Source organism: Bos indicus, chromosome 8 (assembly GCF_029378745.1).
Source record: "Bos indicus isolate NIAB-ARS_2022 breed Sahiwal x Tharparkar chromosome 8, NIAB-ARS_B.indTharparkar_mat_pri_1.0, whole genome shotgun sequence".
NCBI classification, from domain to species: domain Eukaryota; kingdom Metazoa; phylum Chordata; class Mammalia; order Artiodactyla; family Bovidae; genus Bos; species Bos indicus.
The window spans coordinates 56,668,969-56,691,179 of NC_091767.1; positions in this window are offsets into that span (position 1 = coordinate 56,668,969).

Sequence of the window (22,211 nt, forward strand, 5' to 3'; positions counted from 1 at the left end):
ATTTTTCTTCGATGAAAAGAGTCCTTTGATGAGTATATGCCAGAGATGGTAAAAGATAATGCCCAGTGGAGCAGAGAAATTTCAGCCCTGTCACATGATTCAAATGTACAAACAACATTTGAATTTCCAGCAATGGTATGTATGTATACCATTTTAAACTCTCTTTGGAAACATTATGGGCATTTTTTTTTTTTTTGGATTTCTTTTTTTTTAAATTTTATTTTATTTTTAAACTTTACATAATTGTATTAGTTCTGCCAAACATCAAAATGAATCCACCACAGGCATACATGTGTTCCCCATCCTGAACCCTCCTCCCTCCTCCCTCCCCACACCATCCCCTGGGTCGTCCCAGTGCACCAGCCCCAAGCATCCAGTATCGCGCATCGAACCTGGACTGGCAACTCGTTTCTTACATGATATTCTACATGTTTCAATGTCACTCTCCCAAATCTTCCCACCCTCTCCCTCTCCCTCTCCCACAGAGTCCATAAGACTGTTCTATACATCAGTGTCTCTTTTGCTGTCTCGTACACCAGGTTATTGTTACCATCTTTCTAAATTCCATATATATGCGTTAGTATACTGTATTTATGTTTTTCCTTCTGGCTTACTTCACTCTGTATAATAGGCTCCAGTTTCATCCATCTCATTAGAACTGATTCAAATGTATTCTTTTTAATGGCTGAGTAATACTCCATTGTGTATATGTACCTCAGCTTTCTCATCCATTCATCTGCTGATGGACATCTAGGTTGCTTCCATGTCCTGGCTATTATAAACAGTGCTGCGATGAACATTGGGGTACACGCGTCTCTCTCCCCACTGGTTTCCCCAGTGTGCATGCCCAGCAGTGGGATTGCTGGATCATAAGGCAGTTCTATTTCCAGTTTTTCAAGGAATCTCCACACTGTTCTCCATAGTGGCTGTACTAGTTTGCATTCCCACCAACAGTGCAAGAGGGTTCCCTTTTCTCCACACCCTCTCCAGCATCCACTATTTGTAGACTTTTGGATCGCAGCCATTCTGACTGGTGTGAAATGGTACCTCATAGTGGTTTTGATTTGCATTTCTCTGATAATGAGTGATGTTGAGCATCTTTTCATGTGTTTGTTAGCCATCTGTATGTCTTCTTTGGAGAAATGTCTATTTAGATCTTTGGCCCATTTTTTGATTGGGTCATTTATTTTTCTGGAGTTGAGCTGTAGGAGTTGCTTGTATATTTTTGAGATTAGTTGTTTGTCAGTTGCTTCATTTGCTATTTTTTTCTCCCATTCTGAAGGCTGTCTTTTCACCTTGCTAATAGTTTCCTTTGATGTGCAGAAGCTTTTAAGGTTAATTAGGTCCCATTTGTTTATTTTTGCTTTTGTTTCCAATATTCTGGGAGGTGGGTCATAGAGGATCCTGCTGTGATGTATGTCAGAGAGTTTTTATTCACTGATCATTACAACATAATTTATAAGTCAGTAAAAGAATACGTATGTAATCTGAGTCCATATATCTATCCATATATACATTTTTATTGGAATACCAGAAGGTATTTCTGGGCCACAGAACCTCCCTCATTTTAATCCACTTCATTTTTAAATGTCATAAAGTCATTGCAACAGTATATTATCCAACAACCAGGAAACATGGAAAACAATTTCTCTTAAGTGTAAACAATGCCATATAAATATATAAGTAACTTACACTTGAACTAGCACAAACATATATTTGAGTAGAATGCAATATCTGAAAGAATCATTATGATAAATGTGAGAGCTATTATTTTTGTTGAGTCATCCAGAACAGCAAGGACTTCTTTCCCTCTTATTTTAGGGCTATGTTGCAGAAAGTCTTGAGAAGTTTGGCATTATTTAAGCATCTGCAAAATGTGTGTTTCCCATTTTTCCATGAAGCCTACCACAGGAGTGATCAGTACTCTTTTTTTTTTTTTTTTAATTTTATTTTATTTTTAAACTTTACAATATTGTATTAGTTTTGCCAAAAATCAAAATGAATCCACCACAGGTATACCTGTGTTCCCCATCCTGAACCCTCCTCCCTCCTCCCTCCCCAAACCCTCCCTCTGGGTCGTCCCAATGCACCAGCCCCAAGCATCCAGTATCGTGCATCGAACCTGGACTGGCAACTCGTTTCATACATGATATTATACATGTTTCACTGCTATTCTCCCAAATCTCCCCACCCTCTCCCTCTCCCACAGAGTCCATAAGACTGATCTATATACATCAGTGTCTCTTTTGCTGTCTCGTACACAGGGTTATTGTTACCCTCTTTCTAAATTCCATATATATGCATTAGTATACTGTACTGGTGTTTTTCTTTCTGGCTTACTTCACTCTGTATAATAGGTTCCAGTTTCATCCATCTCATTAGAACTGATTCAAATGTATTCTTTTTAATGGCTGAGTAATACTCCATTGTGTATATGTACCGTACTCTTTTAGTCAGTCTCTTCTGTGAAGAGTGGTTTTGAAATGAGATGTTGATGTTTAGAAAAATCAATACCAGTTTTAAATGAATATTGGAATTCAGAAGTCAACGCATTAAAGAACACCATTGTGGATGTAGCCCAGTTTTGCTTAAAGCATAAAAAGCATAGTTCAGTGATTACTAAATGGGTATTTGGCCAAGTTACTTAATCTGTCTGTAATTTATTTCTTCATCTCTCAGATGAGAATAATGTAATCACCTCATGGGTTTGCTTTTTTGACACTGATTGCAGACAGAGGGAGTAAATTCATCCCAAAGTTGCAAATACTCTAAACTGAGGTATAGCTTGAGAAATTTGAGGTTAACAGGGAAGGTTGAGATTAATTAAACAGAAATATACTTCCAGGATACCATCAAACCATGAATATTCTGAGATAGAAGAAGGAATTAAAATGTAAAGCCTGTAATAAACATTAAATTAATAACCATCAGGAAAATGTACCTACAGAAATGACAATCTGTGGAAAATTCAGAATCAGCAGAATCCAGTGGCTGGCCTTTCAACATGTTTTCTGTTGTGTGACATGTGGGCAGTCCATTTGGTGCCTTGTCTTGGAGAAACTTGAGAACCATTCCCCCCCACACACACACAGAGAGAAAAACAAGTGATCAGGGTTTAATATCATAGCATATACTATCAAATTAATATAAAATATTTTAATCTATGGAGGACCAGTTTTCTTAAGTCTAAACAAAAAGCTTAAGTCTAAATAAGTCTTAAGTCTAAATGAAAAGCTGCTATCTTTCAGCATTTCAATGGCTGTTTTAGGAATCTGCTAGCCAGTTGATCTTAATGTTCATGAAGGGCTCAAAAGATGGAATTATTTAAATAAATTTAGAGAGATTTTTTTCAATTAAAAAAAAAAAGAGGGAGAACATTATAATCAAGCTTTGGGTTTCATCATCTTGACATGGCGTGTTAGTTTGCTAGGAGGGCCAAAACAAAATACCAAAGACTGGGTGGCTTAGCAACAGAAATTTTTTTCCTCATAGTTCTGTTGGAGAAGGCAATGGCACCCCGCTCCAATACTCTTGCCTGGAAAATCCCATGGATGGAGGAGCCTGGTAGGCTGCAGTCCATGGGGTCGCTAAGGGTCAGACACGACTGAGCGACTTCACTTTCACTTTTCAGTTTCATGCATTGGAGAAGGAAATGGAACCCACTCCAGTGTTCTTGCCTGGAGAATCCCAGGGATGGGGGAGCCTGGTGGGCTGCTGTCTATGGGGTCACACAGAGTCGGACACTACTGAAGTGACTTAGCAGCATAGTTTTGTAAGGTAGAACCAAGAACCACGTGAAGGCAGACTTGTTTTATCTGAGGCCTCTCTCCTTAGCTTGCAGATGGCTGCTTTCTTGATGTGTCCCCACCTTTCTCTGTGCACAGCTTCCTGGAAGCTTTCTCTGTGTCCAGATTTCCTCTTCTTGTAAAGACACCAGTCAATTGGTTAGGGCTCATCCTTGCATTCACAGCTGCAGAGCTCCGCCCCCCCCCACCTCTTTTTTTTTTTCATAAATTTCACATAAATTATCCAGAGTTAGTTTCTGTTACCTGCGAGAGAGAGAGAGAGAGAGAGAGAGAGAGAGAGAGAAGCTCCTAATAATAAAAACCACATTAATAAGATTTCTGGACAATTTACATCTCTGTACAGCTCTCCTCCTGCCTCTTTCAATAAATCTCATTCCCATGATGTCAACTGAGAATAGAAATATCTTTGCAGAACTAAAGAGCTTTCCAGATTGAGGCACTAGAATGGATGGGGGAGATCTAACTGTGTTAGATCTTCTAACAGTTAGATTTCTTCCGGCAACTAAGAATAAACTAAACACTGAGAACTACAGTCAGTCCTCAGATGTGATTACAACCTAACTAATTTGTAAGGAAAACCTAATTTATGCATATTTGCATGTGTATATGCACTTAATCTATTTGGAGCCTGCTGGTCCTTCATAAGCACGTTCTGGGTCAGTCCTCAAAATGTGGTCCCAGGAACAGCAACACACGGGAAACTGTTAAAAAAAAAAAAAAAGCAAATTCTCTGCCTCCACTCCCAGACCTACTGTATGCTCTAGAGGTTGGACTGACAACCTATGTTTTATAAGCCCTCCAGGAGATTCTAATGCTCACTGAAGTTTAAGGACCTTTGTGCTAAGTAAAGGCTCAAGCTGGAATAGGATTCCACATCTCAGTCACAGACTTGACTTTGCTCTTGGTGCCAGAATATAATACTGAAGGCATCCCTCTAGGGGTCCTACCCTCGTTGGGCCAGAGCCTTACTTCTCCCCCTACCCCTAGCTATTCTTGTCTGCTGTCTCAAGAGAAAGGGGAATGGTCATTAAAGAAAGGCAAGAGATCTGAAAATAGAGCAGTGGAGTCTGTCATTTACACGAAGCTGACAACCCCATTTCTGACTGTTTGATTGTTTTATTTGCCCCAGAGGCGCTAATTCTCACACATTCAGCTCCTCTCTTTAAAAGGAACCCCAACTAATCATTTTCTTGAGCTTCCATGCACTAGTCTCTCAAGTATTCTTTTTAAATTGAGTGAAAATTAAACCTAATGCACACGGTTCCATAATAACATTTCTTTTAATGAGACCCATCTTCTAATGGAAAGAACTGCCCTACTAAATTAAAAGCAGGAAGATATATAAAAACACATAATCCAGTGCATGAAACCCAAAACCTAATTTACTCATTCCTTTCACTAGACAATGTGATGAAGCATAACAGGAATATGAAAAAATGAAGTTGTCTTCCTGCCTCCTCCTGCCATTTCCCCCTTTCCTACTTGGAAAAGGTCAGCTTGCGAAAAACTTGACCTTAACATTGACTTCCCAGTAAAGCAAACCAGTGAAAGCAAATATTTTTCATGTCCCACTAATCTTAAAATCTAATTGTAAATTTAAAAAATCTTCATTAAACTCAATCTTTTTTATTGCAAATGTCTTTAACTTAAAAAAATTGTTTTCAGCCAGACTGGGATGAATTCCAAGCAATTTCAAAATCACTATGAGAATAGTACTTTACTTATAGGTTAAAAAAAACAAGTATTTCAGTACATAATCTGCAATATTTTATGGGGTTATTAATTTGAATTATGGAATTCTAATTGCCTAGGAGATTGTCCATAAACCACTGCTTTCCTCCAGCAGGATGGAAAAGAACACAAAGTATTCCCACCAGGAAGCTTGGAAGCTTGTCAGAACCTACAAATGTTTCACAAACTTCATGGTTTCCTCAGGGCTTTGGCTATTTTGCAAACGCCCTGATCAAAAGGTAACCATGACCTCAGAGGTGTGTGGGGTGTGTGTGTGTCTGTTTAGCTTTTTCTTTCTTTGGCATGGCTTATGCACATTGAAATGCTGACACTGTAAGAGGCCAGAACTATGTCAACTCCTGTAATAACTAGGTGTGTTTGTTTTGTAATGATAATTAACTAACTGGAGGTTATTTGATGTGTTTGTGTGTGTGTTTATACTTACAGGCATGTGAAATCATATATGGATACAAACACTTTGTATGTGTATGATTAAATAATCTTGTGGTCATTTTTCTTCTAGCCCTACAAAAATACAAATTCCCTCAAGTTTATTTATTGGTATATAATATGTTGAGGTCACAAATCCTGTTTTGAGATAGATTTTCTATGAAAGCCATCCAGCTCAATAATTTATTTTCTTCAATTTTTTTTTCACTGTTTTGAAATAGTGTCTGTTTTCTTAAGATTTTGTGATTCAGATAAAAAGGTCTTCATTCTATTCATCTCATCTCATCTCATCTCATCATTCAGCTGATCTATGTGCAATTTGGACTATGTACAGGGAATAAGAAAATTAATTTTGAACTTGTTGCCATAAAACTATACAAGGTCCAAAAACAAACCACACAGAATAAACATAAATTAGTAAGGTAACATTATAATAGATTCTACTATTATAATCTATATAATAGTTTAAAATATATATAATATATATATAAATAGTTTAAAAACTATATAGTAGTTTTTAAATGCCTCTGCCAGCAGAGCAAACTTGTCCATAGCTTAAAAAAAAAAAAGAGAGAGAGAAACTTGAAACAGTTTGATATAAAACTTCATTGGGAACACCCTTACTTTTGGCAGTTTGTATCCAGAATTTATTTCCTGTTAGAATCTTGCAGTAAGTAGCAAATACTAATTAACAAACCTGCACTGCACTCCCTGGGTGGTTAAAAAAGAAAACTGAGTAGCAATATTGTAGTTCATGGAGTTTTTAAGTATGAGCTCTTGGACCATAAGGTCCTTTGGATCAACAATATGCTGGAAAGAAAGGTATCTTTATCCAGGCATCTGTGCAAGTCAGTGGCTCTGCTGGACTAACCACAATCTTCCAGACATAAGACCAACCATTCAGCCACAATGTTTCTCAATTGGCTTTGTTTGGTTTTGGTGTTGAAGTAGTTTTCCTCCTATGAGTAGGTGACTCAGTGAGAATCCCAAAAGAAAACAGCTTCTAAAAGAGCTTTTGGTACTTAGAGGTTTTGGAAAGATGATGAGAAGAAGCATTTTCCTGGTGTAAATATTATTCTTCGGAGCAAATCAAGGTATTGACTTTAACAGCAACAAAAAAGTGAAGAAAAATTCTGTGTAGCAGCAACTGGGATAACTTCTGAGAAAGTGCTTTCTAGTGACATTAAAATAGTAAATATTCAACCTGATTTATAGCTGTTTTTTCTTTTGCCTGAAAATGTTCAATGTACGTGGCTTGAATACACATTCTTGTCTCAAATGTCCTACCACACACATTTCCACCTACTGTGAAGACAAACACATTTTGACTAATGTTATTGCTTATGAAAATTTTCCCTATGACTTGAAATCCTACCTCTGTGTTTTCTTTTCAACATTCACATTTATAAATGGGCAATTGTTAAACCACTTGCTGTTTCTCTTAGAGGTATCATAATAAGGGTGATCAAGTAGTAATCTAACCTTTCAGATAGTATGAATTTTCCATTTTCTATTCGAGAACAGCACTTAGGAAAAAAGAATCCTTAAGAGTGGGGAAATTTTAAGAACGATTCTTAGATGCCAAGACTACTCATTAACATTTCGCCAATGAGGGTGTTTCAAGTTATCTGAAGTTGTATTTCATACAAAAAAGCAACTTAGGTAAAACTTGTCTGCTCTTACATTTTAAGACCATTGGCAAATTCAAGTTCTTTAGCTGCACTTAGGGACTCACACAAACAGAATAAAAATACACCAGCCTATTCTTCTAGCATTACATACGTATTATAGCCAAAGCACTTGCTTAGAAGTAAGACATTACTCTCAAAAATTATTTGTATATGTGGTATTTAGGACCATTGTATACAGAATGTTAAGTGTTTTATGAGTAAGTCCCACTCCAGATGTGGGAGATGAATCCCAGAGGAGGCGAGCAAATCTCTGTGTTTCTGACTCAGTCTCAAAGCCAGGGCTGAACTATTCTCCAGCACCTCAAAAGGCTCTGCAGCCTAAATATCAAGGCCAACTGCTGTAAGAGAAGGAAGCATTGAACGGACAGGCTGTGATGGGACAAACTGGAGATCAGATTTTAATTGTGCTCTGCATTGATTGTATGACTCTAGAAATGTAGCTAAATTGTTCTATCACACAGATTTTGAGGAAAATGCTTGTGCTGGTTAGTATGCTATGTCTTCAGCTCCTAATTCATTTCTCTGTATTCTGCTTGTATGGCTGGAGCTGGGGCTCTGCCAACTACATGTTTTCACTGCCAGCTGGCTTTCTATTAGATGATCCAGAAGAAAGGGCAGAGCAGAGGAAAAACCTTCCTTCTTACTTTTTGCTTGCAACTCTCAGACTCTTCTCTCAGCCCAAACTGTTGGCTCCAGTTCGTTTTTTTTTTTTTTTTTTTTTTTCACTTCATATATTTTATTTTATTTTTTTTATTTTTTAACTTTACAATATTGTATTGGTTTTGCCATATGTCAACATGAATCCGCCACAGGTATACACGTGTTCCCCATCCTGAAGCCTCCTCCCTCCTCCCTCCCCATACCATCCCTCTGGGTTGTCCCAGTGCACCAGCCCCAAGCATCCAGTATGGTGCATTGAACCTGGACTGGCAACTTGTTTCATATATGATATTATATATGTTTCAATGCCATTCTCCCAAATCATCCCAATCTCTTCCTCTCCCACAGAGTCCAAAAGACTGTTCTATACATCAGTGTCTCTTTTGCTGTCTCGTATACAGGGTTATTATAGTTTTTATCTCCTATTGTACTTACAGAATGAGGCTCAGAGTCACACCAGTATCATCGAGGCAGCAAATCCTCAAAAGTCTAAGTTCCAACTCCTCAGCACCCATTATTTGAGCTTCCATGTTTTGATAGTCTCATTAACTTCTTCCCTTTATTTCCCCAGCCTTAGGGATGGAGATGCTTCCTGGGTTCCTCCCATCTTCCCTTTTTTCTCATTCAGCTAACCAACACCTATGTATCAACTGCCTGGGTTAAATTCTATCTGTTGAAGTATCTAAAGTGCTTTCTATTTCCCTGACATGTCCCTCACTGAGGCACTGTGAGAGACTGCTATCTATTTTTTTTAACATGGATTAAGTGAGATATTGCATGGTAAATGCCTTCTACAAAGCTTGAAACATAGTATAAACTTTAGATACATGACTCTTTTCTCCATTACTAAAAGCTGTCTTCTTGGAAAAACTCTCTCTCCACCATCCCCCTCTCATACAATGTTTGTGCAAATTGTGATTTTCAATATAAATATTTGAATTCAAAAAGAACAGTGGATTTCTAACTCTCAAGAGATTTCTAACTCTCCACAAGATATGCAATCATAGAGGGAATTTATGACCACAAGCTCCCTGATGCTTTGAGTGTTTGTAAAATTGCACATTTAGTGTCATCTTTGCTTACTGAGTGACTGAACTAAACTGACTAAACTGAATTTTCTTGCTGGAATAAAGAACACTGTTTCTTAATCACATGGCACAGTGATAGTGCCATGATGTGTTATCAAGAGATTGGGCAATTCTTCTCCTTGATAATTGATTTGCAATAATTATTGATAAGCCCTTCTCATCTACTGAAACTTGACTGTCTCTAATATCAAAGTGAAGACTCTTTATTCTCTCATTCTTCTCTAAAAGTATCTCATATTATTCAGAAGTTATCATCATGCTAATTATTCATGCCATGCCCATTTTTATTTCATACTTTCACTCCTATTCTTTTCTCTTTTCTGAAATGCTTTCCCCTTTACCATTTTATTTAAATCTATCAAGACAGCTGAGAAAACATTCCCTTGGCCCACCAAGATATCTACCATGAATTCCTGTTATACCTATTGCAGTTTTTTGCACTATAGCAATTAATTAGTCTCTGAGTAGAAATCTTATCAGCTCAGTTAATTTTTTTTAAAAAGCAACTTTACGATATGGGCCATTTTTTTCTTTTTTTAAATCATCGCTCATGACTGCCTCAGATCAGATCAGATCAGATCAGTCGCTCAGTCGTGTCTGGCTCTTTGCGACCCTATGAATCGCAGCACGCCAGGCCTCCCTGTCCATCACCAACTTCCGGAGTTCACTCAGACTCACGTCCATCGAGTCAGTGATGCCATCCAGCCATCTCATCCTCTGTCATCCCCTTCTCCTCCTGCCCCCAATCCCTCCCAGCATCAGAGTCTTTTCCAATGAGTCAACTCTTCGCATGAGGTGGCCAAAGTACTGGAGTTTCAGCTTTAGCATCATTCCTTCCAAAGAACACCCAGGGCTGATCTCCTTCAGAATGGACTGGTTGGATCTCCTTGCAGTCCAAGGGACTCTCAGGAGTCTTCTCCAACACCACAGTTCAAAAGCATCCATTCTTCAGTGCTCAGCCTTCTTCACAGTCCAACTCTCACATCCATACATGACCACAGGAAAAACCATAGCCTTGGCTAGACGAACCTTTGTTGGCAAAGTAATGTCTCTGCTTTTCAATATGCTATCTAGGTTGGTCATAACTTTCCTTCCAAGGAGTAAGCGTCTTTTAATTTCATGGCTGCAGTCACCATCTGTAGTGATTTTGTAGCCCAGAAAAATAAAGTCTGACACTGTTTCCACTGTTTCCCCATCTATTTCCCATGACGTGGTGGGACCGGATGCCATGATCTTTGTTTTCTGAATGTTGAGCTTTAAGCCAACATTTTCACTCTCCACTTTCACTTTCATCAAGAGGCTTTTGAGTTCCTCTTCACTTTCTGCCATAAGGGTGGTGTCATCTGCATATCTGAGGTTATTGATATTTCTCCCGGCAATCTTGACTGCCTAGAGGGTTTGAAATAAATATCTGTTGGCTGACCGGCCAACCTTTAATATTTTTTATGATGGACGTGTCACTTGAGACTTCAATTTTCTCTGAGAGTAAGGTTGAAATACCAAAATAAGTAGATAGTAGGTAGGTAGATAGATACAGATATATGGTATGTTTCTGGGAATTAATATGATTATGATTAAAAGTTTTAGAATTTTTGTTCATTACAAACTCAGCAGGAGATGAGACAATATGAGACAATACTAGAGTCAATATACCATTCTTTTCTTTCTGTGCTCTAGAAAAACAATGTCTCCTACCAGATTTATTAAAACATTTGCAATATAACCATGATCTTAATGAAAAGAACTGAATTTTTGACTGGAAGAACTGAAATGCTTGATCTTTTACTGCTTTTCATGAAATGGATAGGGTAGTACAAGTAGGCACAATTCCCCTTACTCTCTTTGCACAGACACTAAATTTATGAAATGAAGAGTCAATCTCTTTGCTTTTCAATTCTCAGTCATTATAATGATAGACTGAGTGGATGACATAAGTTATTGCCTCAGAACAGCTAGTGAATTCAAATATAGTTGCTCACTCTAAAATATGTGCAGGTAAGAGTGGCTGCACAGCAGGAACCACCTGAAACTGAAATGGACCAAATCTGAATGAAAAAGACTCTCATCAGGTCATGATTAAGCCCTCAAGTTAATCAATTATTTAGCATTGTGATCTATCTTATGCCAGTGACCCTTGAAGTAGATGAACGACTTGAAAGCACAAGAAGGATAAAGAATTAAATGAAAACATAAAGTCTGCATTCAACATGACTTTGAAGATACTTAGAACACCTTGAATATGATAAAGATTTATGACAACTTCCTGGTTTTCTACCTTTGTAGTATACATGTATTGTCCCTTAGTTCTAACCTATATGTGGGAAATAAAATTACAGAGTTATGATAGTGGGGGCTTTTGAAAGCTAAGTATTTCTTATCAGTAGGAGAGGGTAAAATGAGATTCAGACCATGAATGCTGTCTATGTATTTGGAAGGCCATTTTTTAATTTTTATTTACAGTGTACTTGGAACTACCGTGCTGGTAAGTCACTTCAGTCGTGTCCAACTCTGTGCGACCCCATAGATGGCAGCCCGCCAGGCTCCCCCGTCCCTGGGATTCTCCAGGCAGGAGTACTGGAGTGGGGCGCCATTGCCTTCTCTGACTTGGAACTACTGTACTGTACTAAAAATCAAGTTTCCTATTAATTCTTTACATATATTTATATGTAAAGCATATAACTGACACATATATGCTGACAAATGAATCAGACAACAGGCCTTGCTGTAATTTTTATTCTCACAAAGTATCTTCAAAAATGTTTCTGAAGTCAACACATTTTAAAAGGGCACATGCAGAATGAATATATCCCAGGCTGAATATACACACACACATACACACACAAAATGTGGTTTATTGTCCAAGAAATTTCATTGACCAGCTTTGATTTATTTAAAAGGTGGAAAATATCAGTTTGTAAAATTGTGTGTGCGGATTAAGTGTAAGTCACCCAGTTGTGCCCGATGCTTTGTGACCCCATGGACTACAGCCCACCAGGCTCTTCTGTCCATGAATTTCCCAGGCAAGAATACTGGAATGGGTTGCCATTTCCTTCTCCAGAGGATCTTCCCGACCCAGGGATCGAACCCAGGATTCCTGCACTGCAGGCAGATTCTTTACCGACTGAGCTACAAGGGAAGCCTGTGTGCAGATTATGTTCATGACTATTAATATTAAAAGTATAAAGTCCCATTTGTAAGAAACAATTCATGTGTAAGAAACTTGAAATTTCAAAATATTTGCATGCTCTTAAAAATTCATGCTTTTTAGATATCCTGTGCTCTTGGATTAGAACAATTATATTGTTAAAAATGGCCATATTACTCAAAGTAATCTATAGACTTAATGAGATCTCTATCAAATTACCCCTGATATTTTTCACAGAACCAGAATAAATAACCCTAAAATTTATACGGAACTGTGTAAAGTTGCTCAGTTGTGTCTGACTCTTGGCGACCCCATGGACTACAACCTACCAGGCTTCTCTGTCCATGGGATTTTATAGGCAAGAATACTGGAATGGGTTGCCATTTCCTTCTCCAGGGGATCTTGCAACCCAGGGATCGAGCCCAGCTCTCCCATATTGCAGTCAAATGCTTTACCATCTGAGCCACCAGGGAAGCCACCAGTGGAACCATGAAAGGCCCAGAATTGCCAAAGCAATCATGAGGGAAAAGAACAAAACAGGAAGCATAACTCTCTGAGACTTCAGACAACACTACAAAGCAATAGTAATCAAAACACCATGGTATTGGCACAAAAAGAGCCATAAGGATCAATGGAACAAAATAGAGACCAGAAATAAGTTCAGACATCTATGGACTTATATACCCTATACAGAATAGAGAGACCAGAAATAAGTGCAGACACCTATGGGCTTAATCTTCAACAAAGGAGGCAAGAATATACAAAGGAGGAAAGACAGTCTCTTCAGCAAGTAGTATTGGGAAAGTTGGACAGCTGCATGTAAATCAATGAAGTTAGAATGCACACTCACACCACACACAAAAATACACTCAAAATGCCTTAAAGACTCAAATACAATACAAGACATAATAAAAAAAAAATCATAGAAGAGAACAAAGGTAAAACAGTCTCTGCATTAAAACATACCAATGTTTTCTTAGGTCAGTCACCCAAAGCAATAAAAATAAAAGCAAAAATAAACAAATGGGACCTAATCAAATTTACAAGCTTTTGCACAGCAAAAACAAAAAGACAACCTGCAGACTGGGAGAAAGTATTTGCAAATGATGCAACCAACAACGACTTAAAAAAAAAACAAAAAGCAAGGGCTTAATTTATAAAAAATACAAACAGTATTTACAATTCAATAACAACAACAAAAAAATTAAATTGAATAAACAACCCAATAGAAAAATGGGCAGAAGACCTAAATAGAAATTTCTCCAAAGAATAAACACATTTGGCCAACAGGCTCATCATCACTAATTATTAGAAAAATGCAAATCAAAACTACAATGAGGTACCACTTCACACCAGTAGAATGGCCATCATTAAAAATTCTGAAAGAGTTGTTCAGTTCAGTTGCTCAGTCGTGCCTGACTCTGTGACCCCATGCACTGCAGCATGCCAGGCCTCCCTGTCCATTGCCAACTCCCGGAGTTTACCCAAACTCAAGTCCACTGAGTCAGTGATGCCATCCTGCCAACTCATCCTCTGTCGTGCCCTTCTCCTCCCGCCTTCAATCTTTCCCAGCATCAGGGTCTTTTCAAATGAGTTAGCTCTTCGCATTAAGTGGCCAAAATATTGGAGTTTCAGCTTCAACATCAGTCTCTCCAATGAACACTCAGGACTGATTTCCCTTAGGATGGACTGGTTGGATCTCCTTGCAGTCCAATGGACTCTCAGGAGTTTTCTCCAACACCACAGTTCAAAAGTAGCAATTCTTTGGCTCTCAGCTTTCTTTATAGTCCAACTCTCACATCCATACATGACTACTGGAAAAACCATAGCCTTGACAAGAAGGACCTTTGTTGACAAAGTAATGTCTCTGCTTTTTAAATGCTGTCTAGTTTGGTCATAACTTTCCTTCCAAGGAGTAAGTGTCTTTTCATTTCATGGTTGCAGTCACCATCTGCAGTGATTTTGAAGCCCTCAAAAATAAAGTCTGACACTGTTTCCACTGTTTCCCCATCTATTTGCCATGACGTGATGGGACCAGATGCCATTATCTTCGTTTTCTGAATGTTGAGCTTCAAGCCAACTTTTTCACTCTCCTCTTACACTTTCATCAAGAGGCTTTTGAGTTCCTCTTCACTTTCTGCCATAAGGGTGGTGTCATCTGCATATCTGAGGTTATTGATATTTCTCCTGGCAATCTTGATTCCAGCTTGTGCTTCTTCCAGCCCAGCATTTCTTATGATGTACTCTGCATAGAAGTTAAATAAGCAGGGTGACAATATACAGCCTTGACGTACTCCTTTTCCTATTTGGAACGAGTCTGTTGTTCCATGTCTGGTTCTATCTGTTGCTTCCTAACCTGTATACAGATTTCTCAAGAGGCAGGTCAAGTGGTCTGGTATTCCCATCTCCTTCAGAATTTTCCAGTTTATTGTGATCTACACAGTCAAAGGCTTTGGCATAGTCAATAAAGCAGAAATAGTTTTTCTGGAACTCTCTTGGCAGCAGATGTTGGCAATTTGATCTCTGGTTCCTCTACCTTTTCTAAAACGAGCTTGAACATCTGAAAGTTCACGGTTCACATATTGCTGAAGCCTGGCTTGGAGAATTTTGAACATTACTTTATAGCGTGTGAGGTGAGTGCAATTGTGCGGTATTCTTTGGCATTGCCTTTCTTAGGGATTAGAATGAAAACTGACCTTTTCCAGTCCTGTGGCCACTGCTGAGTTTTCCAAATTTGCTGGCATATTGAGTGCAGCACTTTCACAGCATCATCTTTTAAGATTTGAAATAGCTCAACCGGAATTCCATCACCTACACTAGCTTTTTTCTTAGAGATGCTTCCTAAGGCCCACTTGACTTTGCATTCCAGGATGTCTGGCTCTAGGTGAGTGATCACACCATCATGATTATCTGGGTTGTGAGGATCTTCTTTGTGTAGTTTTTCTGTGCATTCTTGTCACCTCTTCTTTATATCTTCTGCTTCTCTTAGGTCCATACCATTTCTGTCCTTTATTGTGCCCATCTTTGCATGAAAATTTCCCTTGGTATCTCTAATTTTCTTGAAGAGATCTCTAGTCTTTTCCATTCTGTTGTTTTCCTCTATTTCTTTGCACTGATCACTGAGGAAGGCATTCTTATCTCTCCTTGCTTTTCTTTGGAACTCTGCATTCAAATGGGGATATCTTTCCTTTTCTTTTCACTTTTTTTCTTTTCACAGCTATTTGTAAGGCTTCCTCAGACACCCATTTTGCTTTTATGCATTTCTTTCCCTTGGGGATGGTCTTGGTCCCTGTCTCCTGTATAATGTCAGAACCTCTGTCCATAGTTCATCAGGCACTCTATCAGATCTAGCCCTTTAAATTATTTCTCACTTCCACTGTATAATCATAAGGAATTTGATTTAAGTCATACCTGAATGGTCTAATGGTTTTCCCCACTTTCTTCAACTTAAGTCTGAATTTGGCAATAAGGATTTCTTCAGTCCTGTCCAACTTTTTGTGACCCCATGGACTATAACTCCCCAGGCTCCTCTGTCCATGGAATTCTCCAGGAAAGAATACTGGATTGGGTTGCCATTTACTTCTCCAGGAGATCTTCCTGACCCAGGGATTGAACCCTGGTCTCCTGCATTGCATGCAGATTCTTTACCATCTGAGCCACCAGGGAAGTCCCCTGGAGAAGGAGTGGAGAAAAGGGAGCACTCCTACACTGTTGATGGGAATGTACATTGGTGCAGACACCATAGGATGTAGTAAAATAGTTAAAATAAAAATAGTTGTAAAAATAAAATTACCATATGATCCAGCAATCCCACTCCTGGGCATTTACCCAGACAAAACTTTAATTTGAAAAGATACATGTACCCCTATGCCCATAGCAGCACTATTTAAAATAGCCAAATCATGGAAACAACCTAAATGTCTATCAACAAATGAATGCATAAAGAAAATGTGGTAAATATATACAATGGAATATTTACTTAGCCATCAAAAATGAAATAATGCCATTTGCAGCAACTTGGAAAAAAACAGAGATCATCATACTAAGCAAAATAAGCCAGAGAGAGAAAGACAAATACCATATGACAACACTTATATGTGGAATCTGAAGTATGACACAGATGAACTTACTTACAAGACCAAAAAGACACACAGATACAGAGAACAAACTGATGGCCAAAGGAGGGGCAAACTCCCAAAGCTTAAAGTTAATTGGAATTAGTAGGTGCAAATTAGTATATATAGGATGGATAAATGATGTCCTACTATATACCACATGGAACTATATTCAATACCCTGTATATAAGCCATAATGGAAAAAATATGAAAAAGAATATATTGGATAATTGAGTCACTTTGCTGTACAGAAGAGAAATTAACACAACAGAGTAAATCAACTATTAAATTTTTTTTTTAAAAATCATAACTTTCTAAATTTAAGTTGGCTTCAAAACTTGGCTTGCATGGATATCTTAATTCTTTTAATTTTTTTTTAAGTTAAAGCTAATAATTTTTAGAGTTCTTCCTTTTTTTCTCTTGGAACAAACTGATGGTTCTGTAATTCACTTTTAACTAAGGATGATTTTACCTGCTCCTAGCATGTAAACCAATAGTAATAATTCTAATATACTCTGATTCATGTGCATTAGTTTTCTATTGCTGCCATAACAAATCCCTACAAACTTAGTGGCATAAAGCAAAGTTATTATTTTATAATTCTGAAAGTCAGAAGTAAAAAGTCCCTTATGAGATTAAAAAGAAGTTGTCCACAAGGCTGCATTTTTTTCTGGACTCTATAGAGACTAATCCATTCCCTTGTCTTTTCCAGATTTTAGAGACTGCCCACATTCCTTGGCACATGGCCCCTTTCTGTACCTTTAAATGAGCAAAAGAAAATTGAGCCCTTCTTACACCACATCAATTCAAGCTTTCCTCCACAGTCATCCTTCCCTCTGACTCTCTTCTGATTCCTTCCATTTTTAAGGACCCTTGTGAGTGTACTGACTCTGCCTGGGTAATCTAGGATAATCTCCCCATCTCAATGTCCTTAACATAATTTAATCTGCAAAATCCCTTTTCCATGCATGTAAACATAATCAAAAGTTCCAGGGATTATAATCTGGGCTCCACTCATTGGAGACATTCTTGGGAGACGTTCATCAAATTCAGCATCTGATGGGTGCACATCGTATAGACAGGACACTTGAACACTTCATTATATTCTTAACATCTTTAAAGCTACCTTTAAAACAAACAATAAAGTTAACAAGATAAAAGTTTCAGAAATTTCCAATTTTTTACATGAAGTAGTCTTTCAGTTCAGTCACTCAGTCACGTCCTACTCTTTGCGACCCCATGAACAGGAGGCACACCAGGCCTCCCTGTCCACCATCAACTCCCAGAATCTACCCAAACTCATGTCCATTGAGTCAGTGATGCCATCCAACCATCTCATCCTCTTGTCATCCCCTTCTCCTCCTGCCCTCATTCTTTCCCAGTATCAGGGTCTTTTCAAATGAGACAGCTCTTCACATCCGGTGGCCAAAGTATTGGAGTTTCAGCATCAATATCAGTCTCTCCAATGAACACTCAGGACTGATCTCCTTTAGGATGGACTGGTTGGATCTCCTTGCAGTCCAAGGGACTCTCAAGAATCTTCTCCAACACCACAGTTCAAAAGCATCAATTCTTCTGTGCTCAGCTTTCTTTATAGTCCAACCCTCACATCCATACATGACTACTGGAAAAATGATAGCCTTGACTAGACAGACCTTTGTTAACAAAGTAATGTCTCTGCTTTTTAATATGTTGTCTAGGTTGGTTATAACTTTCCTTCCAAGGAGTAAGTATATAACCATTAAATTCACTGCTACCACACTACTTTATATTTCTGCTATTGATATGAAGCAGAATACAAAATTTAAAAATTATCTAGGGTATTTATCATTTTTAAACTGTATTTTTATTCTCTTCATTCATAAGATGCCTCTCTAGACCCTATAAAAATATAAATAAGCAGTATTTATTAAATGGTTGAATCACACATTAATCACATATTAATAAGCATAAAGACTCCTGGAGTAAGCAGACTTTCAATAACTTGTGAAGACTTAAAATAAATGTATCTGTATAAATTATTTAATATAATAAAATTTTATAATAATATAATCAAATTTTAGGATTCCTTCCAGAAAACAAAAATTATCTCCTTTATTCAAAATGCCATCATCCTGCTACTTAATGAGATGACACCATAAGATAATAATTAACAGGAAATATGAGTCAGTCATCAAGAACATGTGCTCAATATAGCTAACACCCACTACCACTAAATCTCATCCCATCCAATGATGTGAGGATCTCAGCACAGCACACAACACACACTTCCTTCTCCAAACTCCAAGTCAGTGCTGAGGGAAGCAAAGGAGAAACAAGGCCCCTGTTAACAGTGGACTCAAGGGACTCGGTTTCTGTTCAAAATCAGAAGAGGACACTGCCCTGGCAGAAATGCTTCAGCAAAGGAAAAACACACAGACTGGTTTTTTTTTTTTTTTTAGAATTATGTTTTATTTGAAGGGATTTCTGAGGACTTAAACCTGGAAGACAGCCTCTCAGCTCTGAGGGACTGCTTGTAAGAAGTATGGGAGGATCCAGGGTAAATAGGAATTTTGCAACAAAATTTGCAACAAAAACCAGGACCTTAGACTTACTTGCCTTAAATATTCCCCCTGGCAGTTAGGTAAAATGGTTACTGACAAATACATTTTCTGATGCCTGGGAGATATTTAGTAGATAGGATGTAGCATAGGCTTTTTTTTTTTTTTCTTTTTCAAAATCTACTCTCAGAGCCAAAATATGTGTCCTCAGAAAACTTGATTCTCTGCTCAGCCACCAGTATAACCCAGAATCAATTAAGTTCTATGGTAGAGCAACAAGGAGTTTTTGACCAAGTACTTTGTGGTATCCATGCTCAGCAATAACCAATGGATAGATATTGCACCAGGAGTACAAAGAGAGCAAGCTGGTTTGCAGACACTGGACATCTTCTTTTACAGAAATATAAATCAAATATTTTAAATATGCAAGGCCGCCTTGCTTCCAAGCATTTCTAATAACAGATTCAACACGAAAAGTTATTGTATCATCTCAAAGAGATTTTCTACAATTAGTTAAATTTATGTTGAATATCAGATTGTTTCCTATGCCTAATTTAAATCAGCAACACATAATTAATTTTTAAAATATTATCAGCTAACTAATATAATCATCAAAATTAATAACATGGTGAAATTAAAAAAAAAAAATGAGAGCCTAGGTATGGTAGGCATAATCATAGCCCCCTAAAGAAGTATACGGGCTTAGTCCTGGCCCTGAGACTGTGATAGTTTCATGGCAGAAGAAACTTTGCAGATGTCATTGAGATGGGAAAATTATCCAGGTGGACTCTGGTGTAATTCCAAAGATCCTTATAAGTGAAACAGGCATAAGGGGAAGAGAGCAAGAGGAGAAGAAAATATGACAACCAAAGCCAAGGTCAGAATGATGAGATTGATGACTTTGAAGTTAGAAAGAGACCTTGAGCCAAGGAAGCCTCTGGAAACTGGAAAAAGCAAGGAACTAAACACTTCCCTAGAGTCTTCAGAAAGCCCTGTAGAGACTTTGGTTTTAACCACACAAGACTATTTCAGATGTCTGAACTTTAGAACTGTAAGATAATACAGTGGTTGTTTTAAGATGCTAAGATTGTAATAATTTGTTCCAGCAACAATAGAACTAATACAATGGGCAAACTATCCTTTTAGTAAATTATATTTTAACACAGCTCTAAGATTTCCCCACTGACAATAGGCCACAAGGTCTGCCTTTCTATTTCTCAATGTTAAGTACTGCCTCATCTTCTCTAGTAGGACATCAGTTTGGCTGCTCACTGGAACCATGGGTGTGATCCAGTTGGAAATCCTTAGGATCAGGTATTGCACTGGATCTCAATACTCCTCATTCAGCTTAGCAATCTGTCTGCTAAATTTCATTGGAAATGTAACAAACTCATTGAGTTCCATTGCGAAAACAAGCAGTATGCATGCATGGTAAGTCGCCTCAGTCATGTCTAACTCTTTATGACCCCCACATACTGTAGCCCGCCAGGCTTCTCTGTCCATGGATTCTCTAGGCAAGAATACTGGAGTGGGTTGCCATTCCCTTCTCCAGGGGATTTACCTGACCCAAGGATGGAACCCGTGTCTTTTAAACGTCTCCTGCATTGGACGGCAGTTTCTTTACCACTAGCAAGTGGGTAGCTATTCCCTTCTTTGGGATCTTTCTGATCTAGAGATCCAATCTTGATCTCCCACACTGCAGGTAGATTCTTTACTTTCTGAGCCACCAGGGAATCCCAAAAGATAGCAGTAGATGATGTAAGTTCAGTTCAGTTCAGTTCAGTTCAGTTGCTCAGTCGTGTCCGACTCTTTGCAACCCCATGAATCGCAGCATGCCAGGCCTCCCTGTCCATCACCATCTCCCAGAGTTCACTCAAACTCATGTCCATCAAGTCAATGATGCCATCCAGCCATCTCATCCTCTGTCGTCCCCTTCTCCTCCTGTCCCCAATCCTTCCCAGAATCAGAGTCTTTTCCAATAAGTCAACACTTCACATAAGGTGGCCAAAGTACTGGAGTTTCAGCTTTAGCATCATTCCTTCCAAAGAACACCCAGGGCTGATCTCCTTTAGAATGGACTGGTTGGATCTCCCTGCAGTCCAAGGGACTCTCAAGAGTCTTCTCCAACACCACAGTTCAAAAGCATAAACTCTCACGCAATTACAGCTGCATTATTCTCACGAGATACAGCCTGATGGATATGATAGTGTTACATGAAACACAGTAATTACTGAAATTGTACTTGTCAGAGCAAAATAAATATCTACCTTTGATGACAGAGAATATATGATTTGAAGTAAAAACTTTAATGCATCTTATGTTAATTATTTACAAGGATTCACAAACACTGTGCTCTAAATGAGCATATAAATACATACATGTAGTTGCATGGAGACATATATGCAGTGAGAGAGGGCTATAGATTATAATGATTTGGGAGGATGCTTCTGTACAACTAATACCCCTTAAAATTTCATCTTCCATATGTGGTTCATTTTGGAGAGCTATCACTTCCATTGAAATTACTTTTCTTTTGTCTATCCCTCCTGCAATACTATAAAATGCTCAAAGACAAAGATCAAATTTTATTTGTCTTATTTGTCATGGCACTATATATCATAATGGCTATTAGATGATTAATAAACTGTTGGATGAAGTTAGAGAACTTCCATAATATAAATGCCTAGGCAGTAAATTAAGAAGATGCTAAGGACAGAGAATTATTTAGTCTGCTAGTGGGTTTAAAAAAGGTTTCAATCCCATAGCTCACTTGTCAACCACCAAGAGCATCAAGAGAGACAGGTTCTCCACAGTTTCAGATCTAATTTTTGCCTTTTGTTCCCAGTTAAGGCAGTTTTTCTGTTGCTTATTTAAATTGATTTCCTGTAAATAAAAATGACTCAAGGAGTAACTATTATGTGTGATTCTATAGGCACATACATAATATTAATATACATAATCTTTGTGTGTATACAGAGATATATA